This window comes from Heteronotia binoei, chromosome 1 (assembly GCF_032191835.1).
Source record: "Heteronotia binoei isolate CCM8104 ecotype False Entrance Well chromosome 1, APGP_CSIRO_Hbin_v1, whole genome shotgun sequence".
Taxonomy (NCBI): domain Eukaryota; kingdom Metazoa; phylum Chordata; class Lepidosauria; order Squamata; family Gekkonidae; genus Heteronotia; species Heteronotia binoei.
The window spans coordinates 17854658-17871909 of record NC_083223.1 but is presented as its reverse complement, the minus strand read 5'-3'; the positions used below and the strand labels follow the sequence as shown (position 1 = coordinate 17871909).

Sequence of the window (17252 nt, the reverse complement as noted above, 5' to 3'; positions counted from 1 at the left end):
GGACCCCTTGGTCCAATCTTTTTGAAACTTGGGGGGTATTTTGGGGAGAGGCACTAGATGCTATACTGAAAATTTGGTGCCTCTACCCCAAAAAACAACACCCCCCAGAGCCCCAGATACCTACAGATCAATTCTCCATGATTTTCTATGTGAATAAATCTCCATAGGGAATAATAGAGTTCCCAGCAGACATTTCCCTCCTCTCCCCCCGTTTTCTGATGACCCTGAAGCGGGGGGAGGGTCTCCAAACTGGGGGATCCCCTGCCCCCACCTGGGGATTGGCAACCCTAAGATCAGTTTTCCTGGAGAAATCTGCAAACAACCATCAGAAACAATAACACTATTACACTGTCTGTGTGTAAGTGCGTTCTTATTAGCGCAAAACAAAATAAGACAAAGGAACACTTAATATTAGAAAACTCCCACAGAGTCACTTCATTGGTCTGTTAAGGGCAAATGCCTCTTCCCAATGAACTGTTCTGTGGATATGGGTGGAGTCTTTTAGAGTTCTGCTCATGGTTTGTATGGAGAGAAATAGGAAAGGAAAGGAAAGGTCCCCTGTGAAAGCACCAGTCGTTTCCAACTCTGGGGTGACGTTGCTTTCACAACGTTTTCACGGCAGACTTTTTACGGGGTGGTTTGCCATTGCCTTCCCCAGTCATCGACACTTCCCCCCCCAGCAAGCTGGGGACTCATTTTACTGACCTTGGAAGGATGGAAGGCTGAGTCAACCTGGAGCCGGCTACCTGAACCAGCTTTCGCTGGGATCGAACTCAGGTCATGAGCAGAGCTTAGGACTGCAGTACTGCAGCTTTACCATTCTGCTCCACGGGGCTCCGTTAAAGGCCTGCCTAAATAATTCAGGTTGAGAAAGATCCCGTAGGGCCCTTATGGCCTCCAGGAGGGCATTGCACATTTCTGGTGCTGCCACTGAGAAGGCCCTGATCCTTATGGAACACAGCCTTCTCCTCCACTTGCACCTGCTGGAATGGCCTTGGGTCAGTCATAGCTCTGGCAGAGGTTGTTCTTGAAAGGGTAGCTGCTGCGAGAGTCCTCTCAGCCCCACCCACCTCACAGGGTATCTCTTGTGGGGGAGGAAGATAGAGATTGTGAGCCACTCTGAGACTCTGAGTGGAAGGTGGAATATAAATCCAATGTCGTCTTCTATTTTCTCCATTGGCTGAGGCTCCTCCCTTGTGGAGGAAGAGGGGGAGGGAGAGCTGCTCTGCCAGGCTCTCTCAATCGCATAGCAGAGCTACTGAGCCAAGCCTCTCTTCCTTCCACTGGCTGAGGCTCCTCCCCCTCCTCATCCCCTGGGGAAGGAAGAAAAGAGCCAGAACGTCCTTTGCCCAATTCCCTGAAGAGAATTGCATGGAAGAAATACAAAGAAAGCACCTTTAAGACCAACCAGTGCTAGTGTTTTAAGCATGTTTTATTTTAAGGGTTTTTTTTTTTAAAAAAATCTTTAATTGTGGTTGTCTGTGTTCTTTGTAACGTTTATATCTCCTCTACCTAACCTTAAATAGGTATATACATGGCCCAGCCTGATATGGCCTGTCCCAACAAGGTCTCATTAATGTCAGATTCGGCCCTCATAACAAACAAGTTTGATAACCCTGCAATAGAGCAATTAACAGCATTTACTGCATCATTCTCCCATTCTGACATGTTACTGTTTTATTGGTTTCTCACGCAAATGCTATCCAGACCGAATGTTCTTTCAGTTTGTTAAATGTCACTCTTTTGCCTCTGCATTCTAACTTTGTACCACTTTCCATTAGTAACCACTGCCCACCAGCTATAAGTAGCTCTGTTCACTGTACCTCATTCCGCTGTCCGATGAAGTGTGCATGCATACGAAAGCTTACATTCTGAATCAAACTTTCTGGGTCTTAAAGGTGCTACTGGACTCCCGTTTTGCTCTGTTGCTTCAGACCAACATAGCTGCCCACCTGGATCTTGGTAAGAAGATGATATTGGATTTATATCCCTCCCTATTCTCTGAATCTCAGAGTCTCAGAACAGTCACAATCTCCTTTACCTCCCCCACAACAGACATCCTTTGAGGTAGGTGGGGCTGAGAGAGCTCTTACAGCAGCTGCCCTTTCAAGGAGAACTCTGCGAGGGCTATGGCTAACCCAAGACCATTCCAGCAGCTGCCAGTGGTGGAGTGGGGAATCAAACCCGATTCTCCCAAATAAGAGTCCATGCACTCAAACCACCACATCAAAATGCCTCTCCATCCAGTTAGTCTTCCTGTTCCCGCCCCCACCCCCCACGCCTCTTTCTGGCATGTTCATGGGCTGCTGTCTAGCTTTTTGTAAAAGCAGAATAATGGGAAATGCAACTCCGCTCAAGGTGCGCCGGGGAGAAAGACGATACTTCCCCTATTGGCTGAGATTTAATACTGGCAAAACAGGCAAAGCTTGTCAGATCAATTTGTAGTTCTGGCTGATTTCCTAGTAACATGCCAGTCCTTCCTACAAAACCCCCATTGTCTTCCGTCCTTGGGGCTCGTTCCTAGAAATAACGGAAGATTGCAAAGCGAAGTACAGTTTTATGGATTAAAGATTAGACGCTAATGCGGGGTGGTGTTTAGCAGAGAAGAATGAAGATGATTATTAAAGACTCATGAGCTGCTTAGGATCAAGGCAGGAGTGAATTTATGTACGTAGACTACAGAAATGCGAGTATTTTCAAGGTAAGAACGTGTAAGCCATGTTGGATCAGACCAATGGCCCATCCAGCCCAACGCTCTGTATCACACAGTGGCCAAAAACCAGGTGCCATCAGGAGGTCCACCAGCAGGGCCAGAATTCTAGAAGCCCTCCCAACTGCAGTCCCCCAAGCACCAAGAATACAGAGCACCACTGCCCCCAGACCTTGTGGCTAATAGCCACCGATGGACCTCTGCTCCATATGATTGTCCAGTTCCCTCTTGGATCCACCTATGCTTGTGGCTGACACAACTCCTGCAGCAGTGAATTCCATATGTTAATCGCTCTTTGGGTGAAGAATTACTTCCTTTTATCTGTTCTAAGCCTACTTGCTCATTAATTTCATTGAGCGCTCATGTGAGAAAAGGAGAAAAGTACCTCTTTCTCTGCCTTCTCTGTTCCACGCATAATTTTGTAAACTTCTATCACGTCACCCCCTCAGAAACCATTTCTCCAAGCTAATGAGCTCTAACCTCTTTAACCTGTCTTCATAGAGAAAGTATTACATCCCCTTAACCAGGGGTCATTCTGTAGAGCTCATTAGCACCACTCATTTGCATAACTCATTTGCCCCGCAACACTGACAATCCCATTGGACAAATACAGATATTCAGAAACAATGACGTGCATTTTGAATTTTATGGTTAAAAATGTGTGGAATTGATTTTATTGTATATTGTTTTTAATATTTGATGTGGTTTTTAACTGTTGTTAGTTGCCCTGAGCCCATTAGGAGAGGGCGGGATATAAATTTGACAAACAAACAAATAAATATGTCGCACACCCCTGACGTCACTGGAGGGTGTACTAAATTATATCAGCTCAGCAACTACCTTAAAATGCTTCTTAAATTATAATTCTTATAATAAAACCTTACTCCCATCATACTTTTTTAAATGATTTTCTCCTGTGCAGCCACAGTGGCATGATGAAGATTTCCATCTGTCTGCTTTAAATGTTATTTTCCCATTTTTGTGGGGAAAGTATTAGAAATATGTTGTCGAAGGCTTTCACGGCTGCAGTCCATTGGTTGTAGATTTTCCGGTCTGTGTGGCTGTGGTCTTGGCGTTGTGAGACCTGACGTTTCACCAGCAACTGTGACTAGCATCTTCGGAGGTGTAACCCAGAAAACTGCAGCTGCTGGAATGGCCTTGGGTTAGCCATAGCTCTCACAGAGCTGTCCTTGGAAGGGCAGCTTCTGGGAGAGCTTTCTCAGCCTACCTCACGGGGTGTCTGTTGTGGGGGAGGAAGGTAAAGGAGTTTGTAAGCCACTCTGAGATTCAGAGTGAAGGGCAGGGCATAAATCTAATATCATCGTCAATCATCATCATCATCATCTTCTTCATTGTCATCTTTGTCTTCTTCTGCTTCTTCTTCTTCATCGTCTTCTGCTTCTTCTTTGTTGTCTTCTTCTTAGTTTGGGGAGGAACAGTGGCTCAGTGGTAGAGTATCTGCTTGGTAAGCAGAAGGTCCCAGGTTCAATCCCCGGCATCTCCCAACTAAAAAGGGTCCAGGCAAGTAGGCGTGAAAAACCTCAGCTTGGGACCCTGGAGAGCCGCTGCCAGTCTGAGTGGACAATACTGACTTTGAAGGACCGAGGGTCTGATTCAGTAGAAGGTAGCTTCATGTGTTCATGTGTTCTTCGTTTTCTTCTTCTTTTTCTGTGTGGCTCCATCGTGTTTATACTGCTCTGTGTCTGACAGGATGTTTCTTGTGCAGAATACCTTCCACGCTAATCTCTGCGCATTAGTGGAGCGCAGCCTAAATTCTTGTTCCTTAATCCGATGCCTTCCTGCGCATCTTTCATCTACGTGTTATCTGGTATTCTTCTATTTCACTTTCCCCCCTCCTTTGTTTTTAACTCTGCTTAATACCCCTGCCATCAGGAACATACCTTTGGGCTATGCAAATAAGAGCAGCTTGGAGGACTGCGTTCCTAATCCTTACCACCCAACGCTGAAAGCTATACTTTCATTTAAGGGATTCTTTGGGTTTGACTTTCTCATAGGCATGGTTGTGTGTTTTCCTCATATTTCTGCTCTGCCGATGAGCGCTGCACCTAAATGGCTTAAAAGCGTGCCGCTGACTCTCAGACCATTTAAAGAATAATTGTTTAGACTTGCTTTTACCTCAGAAATCGCTTGGCCGGGTTGTAAATCAATAAATAAATTGACTAATTTAAAACTGGTAGAGGCAAGTTTTGTGGATTAGTACGGCTGGGAATGAGTTTTGTTAGCGGTTTGTTTACCTTCTTCAGGAGAAACGAAGGGGTAATTTTAATTTGTAATATTCACTATACAATTTTTTTTTTTAAAAAAACCCCAGCAACTACAGCTAGAAACCAGAATTTCAATTGAGCTGAATTTTATTAAATTCTGCAACAGATGTTAATATGTAAAACAATATTTAGTAAATGCCTAACAACTCAAGAGCTTGCACAGGGGGTAACCTTTACCGTTATCCAGGCCTCAGATTCAGCAGGAGCTCACAGGAGCACAGCTCCTGAACCTTTCTGAGGGTTCCCCCTCTTCTTCCTCACCTACTTTCTCCATTGAATAATAGATGCAGCTGCATAACAATCCCTGGATTAGGAGAGCGGGCAGCCAGCCAGCCACCAGGGGCTTTGCCACACCCCCAGCAGCCCTCATTAAACCCTGCAGAAACCCATGCCACCCTTTCTCCACTTCTTATGTGATTTTGGGCAGTGGGTGGCTGGGGGGGGGGGCGCGGCCAAGGAGATCGAGGCCTGCTGGATCTCTAGCCAGCCCAATCAGGCCTTACTTGCTGGGGGCTCTCCTTTCTTGCTCCGGGTTGCTTTTGGCTGGTGGTGGGTGGTGCCATATTTTAATGAGTTATGCTAATGAGCTCCACCACCTGTTTTTCTACAAAACAACCCCTGCCTTTATCTTCTCTTTTGGAGCTAACCCTATGAGTAACAGACGGGCCCATTAAAAAAAATAGGTTGGGGATTTTGAGCATGAATAGAGCTGCCAGCTCTGCCTTGGGAAATGCCTGGAGGTTTGGGGGGTGGAGCCTGAGGAGGGCGAGGTTTGGGGAAGGGAGGGACTTCAGTGGGACACAATGCCAAAGAGTTCACCTTCCAAAACGACTGCTTTCACCAGAGGAACTGATCTCTGCTGCCTGAAAAATCAGTGGTGGTCCCAGGGGATCTCCAGCCGGCACCCAGAGGTTGGCAACCCTAAACATTTGTGCGCTTTCTTTACCTGGCATTTCTTCTGTATTTATTATTTATTAAATTATCATTAAATATATTCACACATAAATCATATTCCCTTACAAACTATTAAAGATCAGAACCAAGGAAGTTACTTCACCTGTATTCCTTATACATTCAATTTCAATACTCAGTTATAATTACTCTAACATTTATTATTCCTTTCAAAATTAACCCATATCTAATTTGGCTAATGGGTTCTGTTTCCACCTTTCTGTATCCACTCATAGAATTTAAGCCCTTTTTCTGTGGCTGATTGTTTTGATTTCCCGTTCAACATAGCCGTCAATATATCAAGTTCTGCAACTTGTATAACTTTTTCTACTAATTCCTCCATATTCGGGATATTTTCCTGCCTCCAATATCTCGCAGAAAAGGGTAACTAGAATGATTAAAAATTTGGAACATTTTCCCCATGAAGAAAGGTTAAAACACTTGGGGCTCTTTAGCTTGGAGAAACGTCGACTGTGGGGTGACATGATAGAGGTTTACAAGATTATGCATGGGATGGAGAAAGGAGAGAAAGAAGTCCTTTTCTCCCTTTCTCACAATACAAGAACTCGTGGGCATTCGATTAAATTGCTGAGCAGTCGGGTTAGAACGGATAAAGGGAAGTACTTCTTCACCCAAAGGATGATTAACATCTGGAATTCACTGCCACAGGAGGTGGTGGCGGCTACAAGCATAGCCAGCTTCAAGAGGGGATTGGATAAAAATATGGAGCAGAGGTCCATCAGTGGCTATTAACCACAGTGTGTGTGTGGTTATGCTAATGAGCTCCACCACCTATTTTTCTACAAAACAACCCCTGCCTTTATCTTCTCTTTTGGAGCTAACCCTATAAGTAACAGATCGCCCCATTAAAAAAAATAGGTTGGGGATTTTGAGCATGAATAGAGCTGCCAGCTCTGCCTTGGGAAATGCCTGGAGGTTTGGGGGGGGGGGGTGGAGCCTGAGGATGGCAGGGTTTGAGGAAGGGAGGGACTTCAGTGGGACACAGAGTGTTGGACTGGATGGGCCATTGGCCTGATCCAACATGGCTTCTCTTATGTTATGTTCTCATAATATCCTAGCTGCAGTAACAACATGGATCACCGTATGAACATTTTCTTTCTCAGGATTGAATTCAGGATTGAAGGGTATCACCACTTTAAGCATTATTTGTAGGAATTCATGAACTTTAGACCAATACATTTTCACCTTTTTACACATCCACCAACTATAGTAAAACGTGCCTGGATTTTCCCCACATTTCCAACAATTTGAAGATGTTCCAGAATATATCTTGGCTAATCGTATAGGCGTTATTTACCTGGCATTTCTTCACATTGACACCCTAAGCTGCTCCTCCCTCCGCCAATCAAAAATGTATGATTAATGATTAATCTATGTTTGGGTTTGTGGAGGTGAGACTTTGAATGGCAGCCATGAAGATGTCTCTGCTTGCAGAGCATAGCTGATTGCCGCAGTGGCACTGGGTTCTACTGGGCACTGGTACATTGCACTGGTTCTGTTGGTTTTGCAAAAATGCCCCCTCCCATTTAAGCTTCTACTGCAGAGATTCTCTGGTTTGAGCTTCATGCTGTTGGTTCACATTCCCACGGTGTCACTGATTCTGCTGGGCATGTTGCGCTCATTTTGCTGGGCTTGCAAAAATGCCCCCCGTTTAATTCTGTTGGGCTTCTATTGCTGTTTCCCCCCTTTCTTTGGTGGGTGGGGCATAACTCAGGCCTTGTAAATCTAATGTTCACCAATCTTGGTGGGCAGGTAGAGGAAAGTCAGCTGAAGATGCCCTTCAAATTTGGTGTCTTTAGCTTACACAGAATCCATTCTATACACTCATAAACCTGTGCCTGTCAAAATGACCACCTATCAGCAGTCATTTCCCCAGAAAGTACTTTTTGGGGCCCATAACTCAGACTCAGAAGATTTACAATCTTCACCTATCATGGAGGGTGGTAGAGGAGAGTCACTTGGAAATCCCCTGTGAGTTTGGTGTCTCTAGGTCACAGCGGAGGCCCTTTCCATGTCACAAACCTCACAAACTGAACCGATTTGTTTAGCCCTTAAAAGTTCATGAAGTTTGTAATTTGCAAACTGGGCAGGCCGCGAACTGCAAACTGAACCACATTTTCCTAGTTTGTGCCCATCTGTAAAAAACTGGCATTAAGGGGAAGAAGGACTTGCCTTGAGTCTTCCAACTTATTTTAGTTCAGAACAGCCTTCACAATACATCTGCAAATTTAAAAAAAAAAAAAAAAAGGAGAAATCCCTTCAAAACTTAGCCCTCTGTGTGCAAAATAAAATACATTTCGGCACACAAGGGGTTAGTGTTGAAGGTTCTTGCTCCCCAAAAATATGTTCTTAAGGCATCTGTTCTGCTGTGTATCTATAAACCGATACCAAAAACAAATAAAGCATATTTTATTTCAACAAAAACCATTCATTTAGTGCTAAAAATACATTTATAAATCATGCAGGAATAAATGTTTTTCTTGAGCAAGATCCATAATCAACTTCCCAACATTCTCCTTTTCCTCCTGGAAGCCAACCAGAATACACTTTAGGTCTTTTATGAAACTGCAGGATAAAAGCAGAGAATAACCGAGAGGGGGAGGGGGCAGGGGGGGCGGTCCTCTGATCTCTGATGTCGTCCTTGATTCTTCAGCTGCACAGGGGAGCATCCTTGTCAAATTTTAACCTAGCAAAGTAGGCCCAACCATCTTTTAGCCTGGGAGCAGGGCTTTTTTTGTTGCAGGAACTCCTTTGCTCTTAGTACAGGGCCTATTGTAAGCTGCAGGAGGATTGGCTACATCAGGTGGGTGTGGCCTAATATGCAAATGAGTTCCTGCTACAAAAAACCGCCCCGGTAGCCCATCCTCTTGGAGCTTAGAGGGCTCTTAGTACAGGGCCTACTGTAAGCTCTTGGAGGATTGACTACATCAGGGGGGCGTGGCCTAATATGCAAAGGAGTTTCTGCTACAGAAAAAGCCCTGCCTGAGAGCCAAAACAACTGCCAACAAAATGTTACAAATAGCTTTCTTCCCCAAATGTTCTGATCTTTCCACGACGGCTGTGGTTTTTTGCCAGTCTGCCGTTGCTGTACAGGGGTGTCATGAATTACCTGATTCATATAAACTTGTGCATTATACTAGTTCATTATGAACTTGTTAAATGTGCATTTTCTTTCCTGTGCAGTCATTTGTTGTTGTTCAGTCGCACAGTCGAGTCCAACTTTTTGCAACCCCATGGACAAAGTCACGCCAGGCCCTCCTGTCTTCCACCATCCTCTGAAGCCTGCTCAGATTTGTGTTTGTTACATCAGTAATGCTGTCCAGCCATCTCATCTTTTGCCGTCCTCTTCTTCTTTTGCCTTCTGTCTTTCCCAGCATCAGGGTCTTCTCCAGGGAGTGCTCCCTTTTCATTTGGTGGCCAAAGTATTTGAGCTTCAGCATCTGACCTTCCAGGGAACAGTATGGGTTGATTTCCCTTAGGACTGACTGATTTGATCTTCTTACAGTCCAAGGGACTCTCAAGAGTCTTCTCCAGCACCACAGCTCAGAAGCATCTATTCTACTGCGCTCGGACTTTCTTATGGTCCAACTTTCACAGCCATACATTACTACTGGGAATACCATCGCTTTGACTATGCGGACTCTTGTTGGCAGGGTGATGTGTCTACTTTTTATTATACTGCCCAGGTTCGCCTTAGCTGTCATCCGAAAGAGCAAACGTCTTTTAATTTCATGGCTACAGTCACCATCTGCAGTGATCTTGGATCCCAGAAATGTGAAGTCTGTCACTACTTCCATGTCTTCCCCTTCTATTTGCTAAGCTGTGATGGGGCCGGATGCCATGATATTAGTTTTTTTGATGTTGAGTTTCAAGCCTACTTTTGTGCTCTCACCCTCAACAAGAAGTTCTTTAGGTCCTCCTCACTTTCTGCCATTAAAGTGGTGCCATCTGCATATCTGAGGTTGTTGATGTTCCTCCCGGCAATCTTCATTCCGGCTTCTGCTTCATCCAGGCCAGCATTCCACATGATGTACTCTGCATATAAATTAAATAAGCAGGGTGACAATATGCATCCTTGTCAAACTCCTTTTCCTATTCTAAACTAATCAGTTGTTCCATATCCCGTTCTGACAGTTGCTTCTTGACCCTTATACAGATTTATCAGGAGACATGTGAGGTGGTCTGGTACTCCCATCTCTTTAAGGACTTGCCACAGTTTGTTGTGATCCACACAATCAAAGGCTTTAGCGTAGTCAATGAAACAGAAATAGACTTTTTTTGATACTCCCGTGCTTTCTCCATAATCCAATGAATGTTAGCAATTTGCAGTCATTACATGGTGGCTTTTCTTACTGTGTACTCATGGGAGTAGCTTGAATAGCCCAGATTATAAAATTTAAACCACCAAGGAAGGGGTTGCTGTGCAGAGGAAGGCGATAGCAAACCACCTCTGCTTATTTTTTGCCATGAAAATCCCTCGAGGTGGCCATAAATTGGTTGCAACTGGATTGCAGTGAATTATTAATTGTTCAATGTCAACATTTTTTCCCCCTGAATGAGTCCCCAGAAAGTGAGATTTCATATATGCTGCTTCTTTGTAAATTCTGACAGTTTCACATAGTCATTCTAAAACTATGCCAGCTTCTAGCCCTGCATTTGGCAGCTGGACACAGACATCACATTAAGTTAGGAAGAATGTGAAAGGTATCCGCTATAGCCCTGCAGTTGAAAGCAAGCAGAAATGGTAGGTGTAAAGCAGGGGTGGAATTCTAGCAGGAGTTCCTTTGCATATTAGGCCACGCCTCCTGATGCAGCCAATCCTCCCAGAACTTAGAAGGCTCTTTTTTATAAGCTCTTGGTACCCCTCGATGCATCAGGAGACTCGTTGCATAGCGATGAAAGCTCTTTATTTGTGATACAGCATAGCAATGGTTAAACTAAGACTGGAGAATGGGGCCAACTTTATACAGCTCAGGCTCCCACACTAGAACGTCATTGGACCAGGGGGGCTTGCTATAGGTCCGGGAAGGTGAAGAGTTGAATCCCGCTTCCCATTCTTACAGAGTCCCCAAGCTCAGTCCTAGAAGCTCCAATGAGCCAGGCAGGAATTAGCAACCTACATCTATTCAATGAACCACATACACAACAGTATGGTTGCCAGGTCCGACTCAAGAAGAATCTGGGGACTTTGGGGATGGAGACAGGAGACTTTGGGGGTGGAGCCAGGAGACTTTGGGGTGGAGCCAGGAGACTTTGTGGCTGGAGCCAGGAGCAAGGCTGTGACAAGCACGATTGAACTCCGAAGGGTGTTCTGGCCATCACATTTAAAGGGACTGTGCCCCTTTTAAATGCCTTCACTCATTGGAAATAATGGAGGATAGGAGCACCTTTTTGGGGGGCTTATAGAATTGGACTCCCTGGTCCAACCCTTTTGAAATTTGGGGGGGAGGGATTGAGGAGAGGTGCCAGATGCTATGCTGAAAATTTGGTGCATCTACCTCAAAAAATAGCCCCCCCCCAAACTCCGGATACTCACAGACCAATTTTCCATTATACCCAATGGGAACTGGTCTCCATTGGGCAGGGGTGGCCAATGGTAGCTCTCCCGATGTTTTTTGCCAACAACTCCCATGAGCCCCAGCCAGCATGGCTGATGGCTGGGGCTGATGGGAGTTGTAGACAAAAAAAACATCTGGAGAGCTACCGTTGGCCATCCCTGCCATAGGGTATAATAGAGTTTCCAGAGGACACCCCCCCCCACTTTCTGATAACCCTGAAGTGGGGGGAGGACCTCCAAACCTGTGCCCCCAACTGGGGATTGGCAACCCTAGGAAATTGGAAGTGTCGTCAGTGATGGTTCTTTTTGTTGGCTCTGTGATTTTAGTTTTCTTTTTCTTTTTGTTTAACAAAATGGGCATACTCTGACTCTGTAATACTAAAACTGCAGTCACAACCATTTGATATGAGAATTGGGGGAGAAACCAGCATTATGGAGGTGATGTATTATGTAGGTACCAGCATTATGGAGGTACTCTCTTTTAAAGAACTGAAGTTACCAGTTTCTAGATGCTTTACTGAATCTGATTTAAGAGTGCCTATAGTTTTGGAATGTGTTCCTTGTGTCAGGCAATACGGTATCAAAACTAGGATTAATGGATGCTTTCAGGCAACAAGCACAGTTTCTATTTCCAGAAGATATCTGTTTCATTTGTGTGTCTCCATACCCCCCACAAGTTTTCTCTCTTCGACTCAAATTTCCTCCCCTCCCCTTGTTTTAGCAATTTTTGTCTTTTCTCACTTGCTCTCCTTTCCACACTCTTCCTCCTGATACCCATAAAACTGCCATGGACTGACTTGGAGGGGAAGAAATATGTCTTCATCCACTGGGGTCATTGGCAGGGCAAATTTAGGGGAGGCTTCAGCCTGTCTTAGGGACACAGACTGACATAATTCCCCCCCCCCTCCCTTCTGAACGATATTTTTCTGATTAATTTTATTATCAGCTCAATCTGCATTTAAAAATATCACAAAAGCGCAAGAAACTTGGAATTGTCCCCAGAGGTGAGTAGTAACTAAGTAATTGTGCAGGTGTGTCTGAGTTTGAGGAGATAAATGGGGAGGGGGGGGGGAGATCCACGCGTCTCAGCAATGAATAAAAGGACTGTTTGCATGAAACTTTTTGCAGCACAAAGCAGTGTATCACAGTTAAATTTATCTCTCTTTTCTCTGGGAATACACAGTTAAAAAGAGTGACCAGTAATACTGTATCAGATTGGCAAATATATTAGGGTTGCCAGTCTCCAGGTGGACCAATACACAAGAGGAAGCCATGCAGTGAAGCAATATACAAAAGCAAAGGCTCACGGCTAAATACTGCAAAATATGTTCTATATTTAAGAAAATGCTCAATAAAGTGCTTATAGAAAATTTCTTGTCATGGAATCATTGTTACACTGTACGCAGACAGTTTCATTCAATGCTGACTCGTAGGGTTGCCAAGCCAATTTAAGAAATATCTGGGGACTTTGGGGGTGGAGCCAGGGGTCATTAGGAGTGGAGCCAAGATCAAGGCTGTGACAAGCATAATTGAACTCCAAAGGGAGTTCTGGCCATCACATTTAAAGGGACAGCACACCTTTTCAATGCCTTCTTTCCATAGGAAATAAGGAAGGATAGGGGCACCTTCTTTTGGGTTTCATAGAATTGGACCCCCTGGTCCAATAGTTTTGAAACTTGGGGGATATTTTGGGGAGAGGCACTAGATGCTGTGCTGAAAATCTGGTGCCTCTACCTCAAAAAACAGCCCCCCCAGATACCCGTGGATCAATTCTCCATTATTTTCTGTTGGAATAATTCTCCATGGGGAATAATAGAGTTCCCAGCAGACATTTCCCTCCCCTCCCCCCACTTTCTGACGACCCTGAAGCGGGGGGAGGGCCTCCAAACTGGGGGATCCCCTGCCCCCACCTGGGGATTGGCAACCCTACTGACTCGAACAAACACACGTTAATGCAATTGGAATAAACATAAACAAAGTCCACATCAGAGCTTATTTAAAATTGGTCCCAATACCACGTACGCACCTGACAAATCCCCGTTGAGAAATGGCTTTGGATACCGGTCTGCCGTTGCGCGCTTTTCTTCCATGGGGACTTGTGGATTGAGTCTATTTTGAATCCACATGAACAACAGAAGATAGAGCTTGGCTCTCCAGCATTTGAAATAAGCTCCGATGTGGACTTTGTTTATGTTTATATGCCAATTGCATTAACGTGTGTTTGTTCGAGTCGGCATTGAGTGAAACTGGCTGCGTACAGTGTGACAATGATTCCATGACAAGAAATTTTCTATAAGTACGTTATTGAGCATTTTCTTAAATATAGAACATATGTTGCAGTATTGAGCCGTGAGCCTTTGCTTTTGTGTGTAGCCTCCAGGTGGGTCTGGAGAACCTGCAGTTTCTTCTGTCAACAACTGATGGCACAGAATTTCATCCAGAAAACTGACAAGTGCGCCTCTGATTCCTTAAATCAAAATTGATGATGTGTTTGGCACTCTGAAAACCTCAGGGTTCTTTTTAAAGTCCTCCTCCTTTTTCTTCTTCTTCTTCTTCTTTGCTAACCCTCTACCTGTTTGTATGGACTGGTAACTTCCATTTCCATGTGTCTGAAGTGGTGTGCACGCACATGAAAACATATGCCTTGAATAAACCTGTTGGTGGCACTGAAGTCGAATTTTGTTCTGTTACTTCAGACATAAGAACATAAGAGAAGCCATGTTGGATCAGGCCAATGGCCCATCCAGTCCAACACTCTGTGTCACACAGTGGCAAAAAATTTTATACATACACACACACTGTGGCTAATAGCCACTGATGGACCTCTGCTCCATATTTTTATCTAACCCCCTCTTGAAGCTGGCTATGCTTGTGGCCGCCACCACCTCCTGTGGCAGTGAATTCCACATGTTAATCACCCTTTGGGTGAAGAAGTACTTCCTTTTATCCGTTTTAACCTGGCTGCTCAGCAATTTCATCGAATGCCCACGAGTTCTTGTATTGTGAGAAAGGGAGAAAAGTACTTCTTTCTCTACTTTCTCCATTCCATGCATTACCTTGTAAACCTCTATCATGTCACTCCGCAGTCGACGTTTCTCCAAGCTGAAGAGTCCCAAGCTTTTCAACCTTTCTTCATAGGAAAAGTGTTCCAGCCCTTTAATCATTCTAGACGAACATGGCCAACCACTTGAATCTGTTTTATTGCGCTGTAGGAGGTTAGTTCTTTAATCAAAATGCAAATGGTCTTTCCCTCCTCTCAGTAAAAATCGCTAGGAATACAGTAAATGGATCGTGATGGGGTTCATTAGAGTTCAAAGAGCTAAGAGGTTCCTCATCTGGCTCGCTAATTTTGTTTTCTCTTTCCTCCCCTGCCTCCCCCAAAACTGTACTTGCAGGTAATTGCTAAGAGGGGGTGGGGAGGGGAGAGCTGAAATTTCAGCAAAGTGGGACATTAAATGTGTTTCCCTCTAAAGCTTTAGGAAAGATAAGTTTGACTTGGCACATTTGTGGCATTCCTCTTTTACTACAATGGGAATTGGTAGAGTTCATTTGATCTTTCAGAGATAGGAGTTAAGAGTTAAGTTGTCTGCTGATGAATGTCCTGTTCACTCCTTGTGCATTGCCTTTCTGCGTTGGGGAAAATGGGACTGTGGGATTGTGGTATGTATCTAGGGTTGCCAAGTCCAATTAAAGAAAAATCTGGGGACTTTGGGGGTGGAGCCAGGAGACTTTGGGGGTGGAGCCAGGAGGCATTGGGGGTGGAGCCAAGAACAAAGATGTGACAAGCATAATTGAGCTCCAAGGGAGTTCTTGCCATCACATTTAAAGAGACAGCACACCTTTTAAAATGCCTTTCTTCCATAGGAAATAATTAAGGATAGGGGCACCATATTTTGGGGCTCATAGAATTGGACCCTCTGGTCCAATCGTTTTGAAACTTGGGGGGTATTTTGGGGAGAGGCACTAGATGCTATACTAAACATTTGGTGCCTCTACCTCAAAAAATAGCCCCCCCAGAGCCCCCAATACTCACGGATCAATTTCCTATTATTCCCTATGGGAATCGTTCTCCATAGGGAATAATAGAGTGCCTAGTAGACATTCCCCCCCCCCACGCTTTCTAAAGGGGGGGAGGGCCTCCAAACTAGGGAATCCCCTGCCCCCTCCCTCTCACACACACACACTTACCAGATCTTCCTCGGGACAACTCTACTTCCTGTGAAAACGAAAGCTAAAGAAAGGGAGGGGCTGTTCTCAGAAGCCCTTTCTGCTTCCTGCTTCCTACCCAGCCTTAAAGGGGCAGACATTTTGCAAACGGCTCAGGAGCATTACAACATGAAGCCTAAAGGTATGTTCTCCCCCCCCTCCACCCCCCACCCCAGAGTTTTGAAGAGCGGGAGATGAGGCTGCGAACCCAGAAGTCTCCCGCCAGAGCGGGAGGTTTGGGAAGCATATATGTATCTTCCACCTGCAGGCTCCTCCCAGGTCTACATACCGGCTGCAGCATTTGCATCTCTTCTGCAGGGTACAATGAGGGTCATCCAGCCCAGCATGAACTCATGTGCATATTAGGCCACACCCCCTGATGTCACTATTGTTTCACACAGGGCTTTTTTGTGGAAAAAACCCAGCAGGAACTCATTTACAAATTAGGCCGCAGCCCATGATGCCAAGCCAGCCAGAACTGCATTCCTGGGCATTCCTTCTCAAAAAACCTTGGGGTTGTCAACCTCCAGGTGAGGCCTGAAGATCTGCCACTTTTTCAATCGATCTCTAGACTGCAGAGATCAGTTCCTGTAGAGATAATGCTGCTTAACATAACAGCCACCCAGAATAATTGTCGGAGGTTTGAGAGCTGCAAGACAGGAAGGAAGGAAGGGTTAGAAAGTTAGATTGGGGAAGGGAGAAGTGGAAAGAAAGCAACTTTAAATGTATTCTCCAAGCCACCAGCTGGCTTGGTTTAGAGAAGTGATTTAAAGAGACAAATGTCTTCTCCAAGCTGGTTGATGGGACAGTGGGAGCTTTGCGAGCCACACAATATGTGTGAAAGTGCCACATGTGACTCCCGAGCCACAGTTTGGCCACCTTGGCCTTGACTCTCAAGAGCTCATACCCTGAAAAATCTTGGTCAAGGTGCTACTGGACTTACGTTATTTATAGTCCACCTTTCTCAGAGAGACTCAGGGCAGACTGTCAGTTGGCAGTTGCCTCATCCATTCGAAACAGGTTTTCAAGTACAGGGAGAATATTCAGACGGTTATTCATCAGCTTCAGGTGAAACTCGAAATAGTAGTTATGCTTCCCCCCCCTTTTCTCTGTATGCTAGGCTGTTTTTCTGGAAAAAGAGGTGCCAGAATTCTCAAGAGGGAAATGAAGGAGAAACACATGGGTGCCTTTCCTGAACTTCTAAACATTTCTTGAGCTTTTTGTTTCCACAAAGAGGTTCTGGAACTCCATCCCACCACATTCCCCAAGGGGCACGAAGTCCTGACTGTATGACTTCTTGCTTACTTGATGAATGACTCTGTGGCTGCAGTTCTGTGCATATGCACCTTTAGCTTTGTGGGACTCTTGAGCAAATGCGCAAAATAATTCTGTAAAGAGAGCCAGTTGGATGTAGTGGTTAGAGAGTCAGACTTGGACCTGGGAGGGGTTGTGGTGGTGGTGGAAAAATCCATCAAGTCTCAGTCAACTTATGTCAAACCCTGTAGGGTTTTTAAGGCAAGAG

The 17252-nt window shown here is 45.0% G+C and overlaps 1 protein-coding gene across 1 annotated transcript in view; it reads left to right on the top strand.

The window, feature by feature from the left end:
• LOC132566393 (protein eva-1 homolog C-like) overlaps window positions 1–17252 on the top strand; it is a 291940-nt gene that overhangs the window by 66508 nt on the left and 208180 nt on the right. The gene's annotated exons all lie outside the window — the stretch shown is intronic.